Consider the following 9,303-nt stretch of genomic DNA (forward strand, 5'->3'; position numbering starts at 1 on the left):
TATGTTGCTTGAAACTAAACTTGCTAGCCATTGGATATCAAGGTAAACCAGTCTCATTTTTTGCTTTCCTGAGTTCTTCAGTAGTTCAGGCCAGCACTGGCTCAGGTCTTCCAAAGTAGAAAGTTTGCTTCTCATTTGGTGATGGCAGCATTCTTAAAGTAGAAATTCAGCTTCCACCTGGTTCTTGTGGGTTTTTCCTATCTGCTTCCATCTCCCAGCTCTTGGTGAAAATTAGGCAAGGAAGGAGAATTAGCAGAATTTTTTTCCTCCACCAACACCTGTCCTGATTCCCAGTCTCCCACAGGATTTACTTACTGTTAACAGTGACAAACACCTGGGTTAAAGCAGTTATGTGGTGCAAACAACTTTAAGAGTTTCTTAATGTAAAAATTGGCCAAAGAATGCCTTTCATAAAATATTGTGCTAAATACTCTGAAATTGACCATAATCCAAGGTCGGTAGGTCTGCATACCATGCACACTACTTCAGTTGGCCAGTAGTGCAGGCACCTTTTTCTAAGTTGGCATGACTTGAGTCACTCTGCTTTAGACCGGTTCCATTGCACTAAATGGGGCACAACTTGTTAGGACTAAGTTGCTTGACAGGTCACCCCAGTGTGAACCTGAGCCTTTATATTCATGTTTACTTTGCTGCTACCTTTCAGGGGAATGGGCAAAAGGCAGGTTCTCTGCACAGGCATAATCCCTTCCAGCTCATCTGTTTTAGCTAGTGCCCTTGGGTCATGTTTCTAACAAAGCCATGGGTTGAATGTGGCCACTGCACCCAGGACTTTTTCAGCTGGGAATTGTCAACTCCATTCTGCTACCGCTGTCACTTGCCTGGCAAACACGGTGTAAACAAGGGATGCAGTGTGCAATGGCATGTTAAACTATACTGTAATCTCCATTGTGCAGATGCCATCCAGTGAGCTCCCTGCAAGTCGGTCACTCTGAGGTCCTAGGACAGTGATGTGCATGATTGAGTGCCTGCAGGGGCAGAAAGCCCTGGATAAATTTTAGTCTTGCACACACAACTGACCCTTTTTTTTGGGGCAACCATAACGCTGATACGGCCTGTGCTGAAAATTGCATTTTACACCACCTGTCATTTTTCTTCAGTGAACAGGCAGCAGCTTCAGCTGCCCAGTTAAAATGGCGGCAGCCAGACTCGGTGGAGGGAGGGTTCTGCAGCATATTTGCCAAGTACAGAATTGCCCAACATAGAAAAATTACCACCACTTTAATGTGTGATAAGTGGGCTGGCAAGCCCTGCAACAAGGAATGTTTGATGGAATATGGGGCAAACGGTGCAGGACCAGTGTGATACACAACATAGATGTTCAAAAGGGTCAGATTGTAAAACCTTTGTGGGTGCCAATTTTCAGTCCCCCCCCTGGCATGGAAATGTGTGATCAGACACTGCATATTATCCACACAACTTTGGCAATACTTTGGCAGCACCACTGCTTGCAAGTATTGGAACACTTGTTGTAGCTACTCCCCCATATTGCCTTTACAGGCCTACTAAACATCTGCAAGCCTGTGCAGCCAGGGGAATGTGTCATGAGCTACCAAATCCTACAAGGTAGGCAGATTGCCCTGCAAAGACACCCTTATGGGTCAGATTAAAGTGATACTAAAACTACAACCTATAAATTGGTGTGTATGCTTGTTATATTCACTGTGGAACCTGAGGGGTTAGTCCTGCACATTATTTAAAAAAAAAAGGGCTGTTTGATCATATGTTCTGAATCCCTCCATACTGTCACCAATCCATCTGGTAGAACAGTAGACATGTGATTTTTATTTGTCTGAATTTCCGGTATTTGTTTTAACAAATGTACAGAATCCAAAAACTGAAAGATCTGACGGGAACAAACACTTTATTTTCGTTGCAAAAGTTTGATATAGGAAATTCGATATGACGCTGATGGTAGCGATCTGTGTCCATCAAACCTGTGGCTGAATGTGCCTAACCTTTAGCTCTATTAGCTCAAGATTATTCTACATAAAGAGAAGATTTAACATGGAAAATGGCAAACAAGGTTGACTGTCTAATGTAACTCTATTAGTCCAAGATTGTTGGACATGATTCGAAGAAGCAGTTACTGTGAGCAGACCTTTATGGTCAAATGCTCTGCCCATTGGCTAGTGAAGATTTCTAATGTTGGTTTGACTACTAGTAATAAATATAACTACCGTATTTATCGGCGTATAACATGCACCCCAAGTTTAGGAGGGAATTTTGTGGAAAAAACTTCTAGGAGGGGAAACTTAGGAAAAAAAACTTACATTTAAATGCCCATCAATGCAGCCTTATCAGTGTCCATCTGAAGCCTCGTCAGTCATTGCAGCCTGTCCTCATATGTTTTTAAAAATGGCGCCGCCGAGATGTCCCATGTATCTCGGCAGCACCCGGAAGTTCTCGGCGGCTTTTTGACCGCTCTCTGCCCTTCTCGGAGGCTTTCGGCCGCTCTCGGAAGGTCCGAGAGCAGCCAAAAGCCTCGGAGAAGGGCAGAGGCGGCCGAAAGCCACCGAGAAGGTACGGGAGCGGCCGAAAACCACAAGAAGGGCTCTGGGCGGCTTTCCAAAAAATTGTGTGGAAATCGCGGGGTATCAGCGTATAACACGCACTTTCCCCTGATTTTAAGGGGGAAAAAAGTGCGTGTTATATGCCGATAAATACGGTACTAGTGTTATACAACATTAGAATCCTCCTATAGCTTGTAGGTGGAACATTTGACTGTAATGTGTGATTGCAGTGTTGTATAGTTTAGCTGCTCTGTCAAATTTTAGAATATTTGACAGATTCAACCTTTATTTCATATTTTTGGATAAAAAAAATGAATTACGGGAGTAACAATTTTTCAGACGAAAATTAAATATTTGTGCACATGTCTAGAACAGAGCATTGGAGGGCATGCTGCACATGCTCTTTTTGGTGTGTATTGCTGGGAGGGTGAATGTGAAAGGCACAGTATCAATTGGCTTTGGCCAGACAGAGGGTTAAGAGTCATGCAGCCTCACAGGACAGTGAAAATAAACTCCTACAAGCTTTAACAAGACACGGATAGAAGCCACAAGACTTCTATATATTTATATTGTAAAGCGCTGCATAAGTTGTTGGTGCTATATAAATTCTGAATAATATACTGCAGATGAGAGAGGGTATTTAGCAGTTTATATTTGCTAAAATAATTGCGTTGCCATGTACTGTGGGTGACCAGATATAATGAATGCAGGCTCCTGGGTTTATTACTATTAAGTCCTGGTCTTTCTAGGTGCAATCCTCCAGTGCCTTTTTGTGTCAAGGGAATAATTTTCTGCAGCCAGTTTTGGTTTGCACGACCAGCTCTGAGTTTTTACTGGGCTGGAATGCAAGGGTGGGTGCTCTTTACAGGGGTACAAATTTGAGGAATATCCTCAAGAGCAGGAAGTTGTGGGGAATCTTCAATCGACAAGTCATACCGAGTCTCAAGATCCCTGGGCTGACATGGTGCAAACTCAAGTTGTCAAATCTGGAGTCCTCTTCTACAGTCACTGGATTTGTGTTCTTATACCCATTTTACATCCAAAATCATTCCCCCCTCCCCCGGTGTACCCTCAATTGCCATAAGTGATGCTGTCTTGGACTCTGGCTGTTATTACTTGGATAAAATGGTAAGAGACCCACTTTAAAGTGTTTTTTTTTTTTTTTTTTTCTTCTGGTAGCAGCAGCTTGCAGTGGGAGTCTGCCAAGCCAGCAAAGTGCAGGCTTCATTCTGAGAGCTTCGAGTGTCTTGGTGGCTACCTTTAGACAATTATATACCCCAGCCTTCCCAGTTGGGCACCACATTTTTCCACATGCGATGGATCCTATAGCGCAAGTGCTTGTTGGTGTAACTTCTCTGCAAGAAGCAAATTTAAGGGGCAGCCCTTTGAGAGAGGGATTTGATGCTAACCCCTGAACTTCGCGTTACTCAATCCTGACCCCATGAACTGTTTAATCATTAAAGCGGGATTCCACCCTAAAGTGGAACCTCTGCTGATCGGAACCCCCCCTCCGGTGTCACAATTGACACCTTTCAGGGGGGAGGGGGGTGGAGATACCTGTCAAAGACAGGTATTTTCACCCACTTCCGGGCATAGACTCCCACGGGAGTCTACGCCATTTCCTGCCCTGCCGCGCTGTCTGCTGGGACACACACGGGTCCCAGTGACAGCGCGGAGATTTCCTATTGCGTGGCGCAACTCGCGCATGCGCAGTAGGGAACCAGGAAGTGAAGCCGATTCGCTTCACTTCCTGATTCCCTCACCTAGAATGGCGGCGGCAGCAGCCGAGGCCCGATCGGCCTCGGGTGCCGGCATCGCTGGAACCCGGGACAGGTGAGTGCCCATTTATTAAAAGTCAGCAGCTGTAGTATTTATAGCTGCTGGCTTTTAATTTTTTTTTTTTTTTTGGCGGAATCCCTCTTTAAGTAACAGTTTGGGGATCAGGTAGATTGGTGCATTTTCCTCAAGTACAGTTAGATTTTACGGCTGTGGGTTGAGTAACACTTGAAACTGTCTGTATATGCAGAATATCATGCTTGTTATACTCACCGTGGAACTAAAGGGGTTAATCCTCTGCATTGTGTAAAAAGCTCCTGCACTGCCAGGCTGGACAAGTCCGGATAAGACACAGTAAGTGTAGTCAGGCTGCACATGCTCAGTTTGGTCTGTTGCTGGAGAGGACATTTCCTATTTGATCAAAGCTAGTCAGGTCACTGGGTATTGACCTCACATATGTGGGTGTGTGTATACAGATCCTAAATGACAGCCCAGTCGTTCCCCCTCTACATACCCAGCAACAAAAGAGAAAAAAAAAACACTGGGTGGGAATGCTACATCTTCTTGATCTATGGATACCTCCCATAACAGTATAAGGACACAGGCAGTAGTGGATTTCAAGAGGCAGTGATTACCATAAATGAAATCATCCCTGTATGTTTTTGCAGTTTTCTTTTTTGACCTCTCAACAGGATCAGTTACAGCCTGCAGAGGTGCATGTTGAGGTAATAGATATTACTAAACTTTTAAAAATACATTTATTTCCCAATTCCTAAATAATCATGCCATTTTTTTTGTGTGTTCCTTCTTTCTATGCCATTCTTTTACTCTCTGTCATCCTCATCACATCTGCCACCCCACTGCTACCTTGCCTAACACCCTACCTCCTGTAATCTTCACCCTCCCCCATAACCCACTCTGCCAGCTTCCAACCACCTGCATTGACGAAGCCGCTTATTCCAATGTTGAGAGAACAAGTGTATCTTCCCCACAAACATATTTACAGTCTATGGCGTCAGGCTGCTCTGTTTGGTGTATATTGCTAGAGAGTTCTTTGGAGGGTGCATGTGATCAGCATAGGACCAATCAGCACTGTTCAGACAGAGGGTCGGTGGGGTGTCTTGAAGCCCGATAGGACAATCGTGGGAGAAATGAAAACTCCTACAAGCTTTCAGCACACACTGACAAGTCACAAGATTTCTGTAATTACTAGATACAGCTGATGAGGGGGGAGAAAGTATTTATCAGTTTATAATTTACTATAATTGAAACCATTACATTTAAAGTGTTACTAAACCCAGGACCCTACGTTCACTATAGGTGTGCAGTGCACAGGCTCTAACTCAGCAAGTGGCAATAAAAAATAAAAAAAACATGGCTTAACCTCTAGCAAGCCATAATTGGGCTACTCTGCTGCTAGTGCCAGTGGGTGGACCTTTGGCTATTATATCTGATCCATTACTAATGGCACCCATCAGGGGTGCCCCCTATGCCCTCCCATTTTCTCTTTAGTGATCAAGTGTCTTGCATTTGAGCTCACCCTCTCATCACAGGTCTCGCTGTATGCAAACCCTCCCATAAAATAGGTATATGCACTTACTATATTATGGTTTGTATTACTGATCCTATCTGCTGACTCCCTACTCTTCAAAAAAATAAAAAATGTACGTGATTTTGGGCAAGTGTCACTGGCTCAACTTAAAGTGGGAGTAAAACTCCCATCTCTGACTTTTACCTATAGGTACTGTAAATATCTCCTAAACTTGCACTGTTTCGGAGATATTTACTTTACATGAAGCCAGTGACATCACCGGTGCATGCGCCCTGAAGGAACGGCCAACCTGGGCTGTTCTTTCAGAGTCCCGTGTCATTGCGGCTCCAGCCAGTCACACAGCCGGAGTCCGTGAACCCAGTAGGAAGCCCGGGTGAAGATGGGAACACCTGCGGCGGTGGAGGGCTTAGTTTTCAGGTTTAATTAACATAATGTGCTAGTATGAGATGCCTACTAGCACCTCTCTTTCGTGTTAGAAAAACTCTACTAAAAAAAAAAAAAAAAAATCACTCCAAATCCTCCATGCTGGATAGATATATACATCAATCGTACTGATAAGGAGTAAATGTCTAAGCGGACTCATTTTTCCTGGGCTCCAAAGTCTGCTCTTAACTCGATTATTATAACTCCATTCACATACTGCACACTAACCTCAAGTGTTTAAAAAAAAACCTTCAGGATATTAGCAAGGCTGTCCATGCTACCACAGCATGGGCTAGGCGTATATAGCCTTGACTAACATTTTCTTCTGGTCCTAGCTCCTGTATTTCTTTAGAACTTTCTGCTCCCATTCTGTCTTTCCACCTCACTAAATTACAGGGGATTTTAAACTATTATTTGGCAACACAAAAGATCTCGGCTCCACAAGTCAGTATTATATCTATCAACCACTAGGGAAGGTAGAATGTGCCGAAACAGGAAATGGGGGCGCGCCCGCCCCCTTATGGCAGAAGCCTGAAACACGACCTGTCTGATCCACCTAGAAATGGTGGCCGACTAGACCGCCAGGCCCTTCTTCAGAGGCAGAAAAAGACTGAGCTGCTGGTAGCAGAGGGGTTTTCAGTCAGTAGAACCACCCCCTGTGCGGTACTGTACAGCTTTGCTGTTTTTATGTGTTCTGCCTAGTCCTCTCCTGGAAGTGGCGATATAACCCTAAGGTGAAGATTAAAGATGCTGTGTCCGTCAATGAACTTCAGAGAAAAAGGTAGTTACAGTCAGTACAAAAATCCTATTTTTTTTTAGCTGTGTTTTTTGGCTGCTAGCAGCTGAAAAAGGGTTAAAAGCACTGCTAGGCGCTTTAAGAGCGGTGTATACACCGCTCCTAAAGAAGCTGCTTGCGGGACTTTTTTTTTTTTGACGCCCTAGTGTGAAAGCCCTCGGGCTTTCACATTGGAGCGACAGGCAGTGTGCTTTGCAGGTGCTATTTTAAGCACTAACGCCTGTAAAGCGCCTCAGCGTGAAAGGGGTCCAAGTGTGTGGCGTTGTATTCCACAGCTATACTCGGGCATCGCACGTCAAACTTTATTCCATCTTCCGCTAGCTGCCTTGAAGTTGTTCACTCTTGACTTATCTTTACACCATTGGACTGCAGCAGGCCTGACTGATATTGGCTGTCTATATACCCCACAAGGGCGCGACCCCTTCCAGAACTTATCTGCTGCTTTCAACACAAGGACTTCTATGTTTATTTCTGAATACACTTTGCCATCGGTAGTGTGGTCTCCCAGTCAGGTGCCCCGAAACCTTGGCCTCGTCTGTAGCTGTTAAGGGAACATCCACCATATATAAACTGCTCACCATTCCTCAAGCAGATCATACATCCTCTGCTATGAGATATTGGGGGGGAACTACACCTCCATCGCCCGTGGCACCAAGCCCTTCAGAACCCTTAATCTTTCTCAATGAACAGCACAGTGGGAGATGATCATGAAGATTCATCATAGGTGGTACTATACCCTCCTCTATGCTGGCCACTTTTTGCTCCTTAGAGGGCATCTCTCTCCACATCTGGTGGGACTGCCCAGTATTAAGCCCTCTCTGGTCTAAAATTGCCACCTTGAGTCACTCACTCAAACTGTTGTAGCATTGCCTCCTGATATCTCTTCTGAGAATGGGATTAGAGGCTTGGCCCGACCCAGTACACTCACTGTTTATGTATATTTTAATTGCCACTACGTTATCCATTGCCCATCATTGGAACAATCCCAATGGAAGTTAATGCTTCTTGACCCTATATGTATCCTTCCTCACCGATTACGATACTGTACCTCAGTATCCATTTGGCTTGTGGACCCTACTCCCAGAGGAACCATCGGTTGCACTATTTCAATGTACAACCCCCTGTTCAAGCCACCTATGTACCTGGTAAGAAAATTATAAAAATTTTGTTTACCTCACCCACACTATAGCTCTTATCACACTGCCCTGGGCAGTATTTGTACTAGTACTTTTGGTCAAGTACTTGCCGATACAGAGTCCATACAAACTGAATAGGGCAGCTTGTACTGCAAAGAATCGCATGTGATTTGAACAGGAATGAAGTGATTGCATGTGATTTCCCCCACCGCTCCTGTGAGTGAATCCGATAAAGAAAGCAAAGCACCATGAAGTGGCAGCAATAGGCAGTTTATTAGAATGTTATAACTCACAAAGTAAATATCTAGTCCAATCCATATCTGCAGCATCCCTGTCCCACCAATGATAGCAAACCACAGCCGCTAGAGGAGATGTCCAGCGGTCCACCCACAGGAGTCCTGGAACCTCTCCTCCAGGGGCCATGGTTTGCTTTCATTGGTGGGATGGGGACACTGCAGATATGGATGTGACTAGATATTTACTTTGTGAGTTGTTATAGCATCTTAATAAACTGCCAATTGCTGCACATGGTGCTTTGCTTTCTTTACTGGATACACGCACGCACACAGTGGGGGAAATCGCATGCAATTAAAACTGGATTCACACTGCATTCCTGTTCAAATCACATGCAATTCTTTACAGTGCAATTTGCACCTTTTCATTTTGTATGGACACAAATTGCAAAGTACTGGTATCGGGGGGTTTTCAGGAGTACTTGTGAAAATACTCTGTATCGGTGCATCCCTAGGTAACCCCCCCCCCCTCCCCCCCTCCCCCCCTCCCCCCTTCTTTTTTGTCGAATGCCCAGTGAGATTTTGCTGTAGAACTGTAGATCAACATTCATCACTACTATTGGTGATAATAAACCTGTGAGGTACCACACTGAAATCAACCGACTTGGAAATGTCAGTTACAATTGAAAGAGTAAATGGTCTCAATACAGACAAAATACATACTCACCAGAGGAGGGCAATTTTAAACATGAGCAATAGTTAGGGGGGTGTAATTTAAATGCTTGCTTGCCATTTTAAATTCCATGTATTTGCAAAACATCTCATTCTTGAATAAAAGGAAGACAATTGACACGGG

This window comes from Lithobates pipiens, unplaced genomic scaffold, assembly GCF_037356315.1.
Source record: "Lithobates pipiens isolate NorthernLeopardFrog02 unplaced genomic scaffold, aLitPip1_a1.2 Scaffold_3, whole genome shotgun sequence".
Lineage (NCBI taxonomy): Eukaryota > Metazoa > Chordata > Amphibia > Anura > Ranidae > Lithobates > Lithobates pipiens.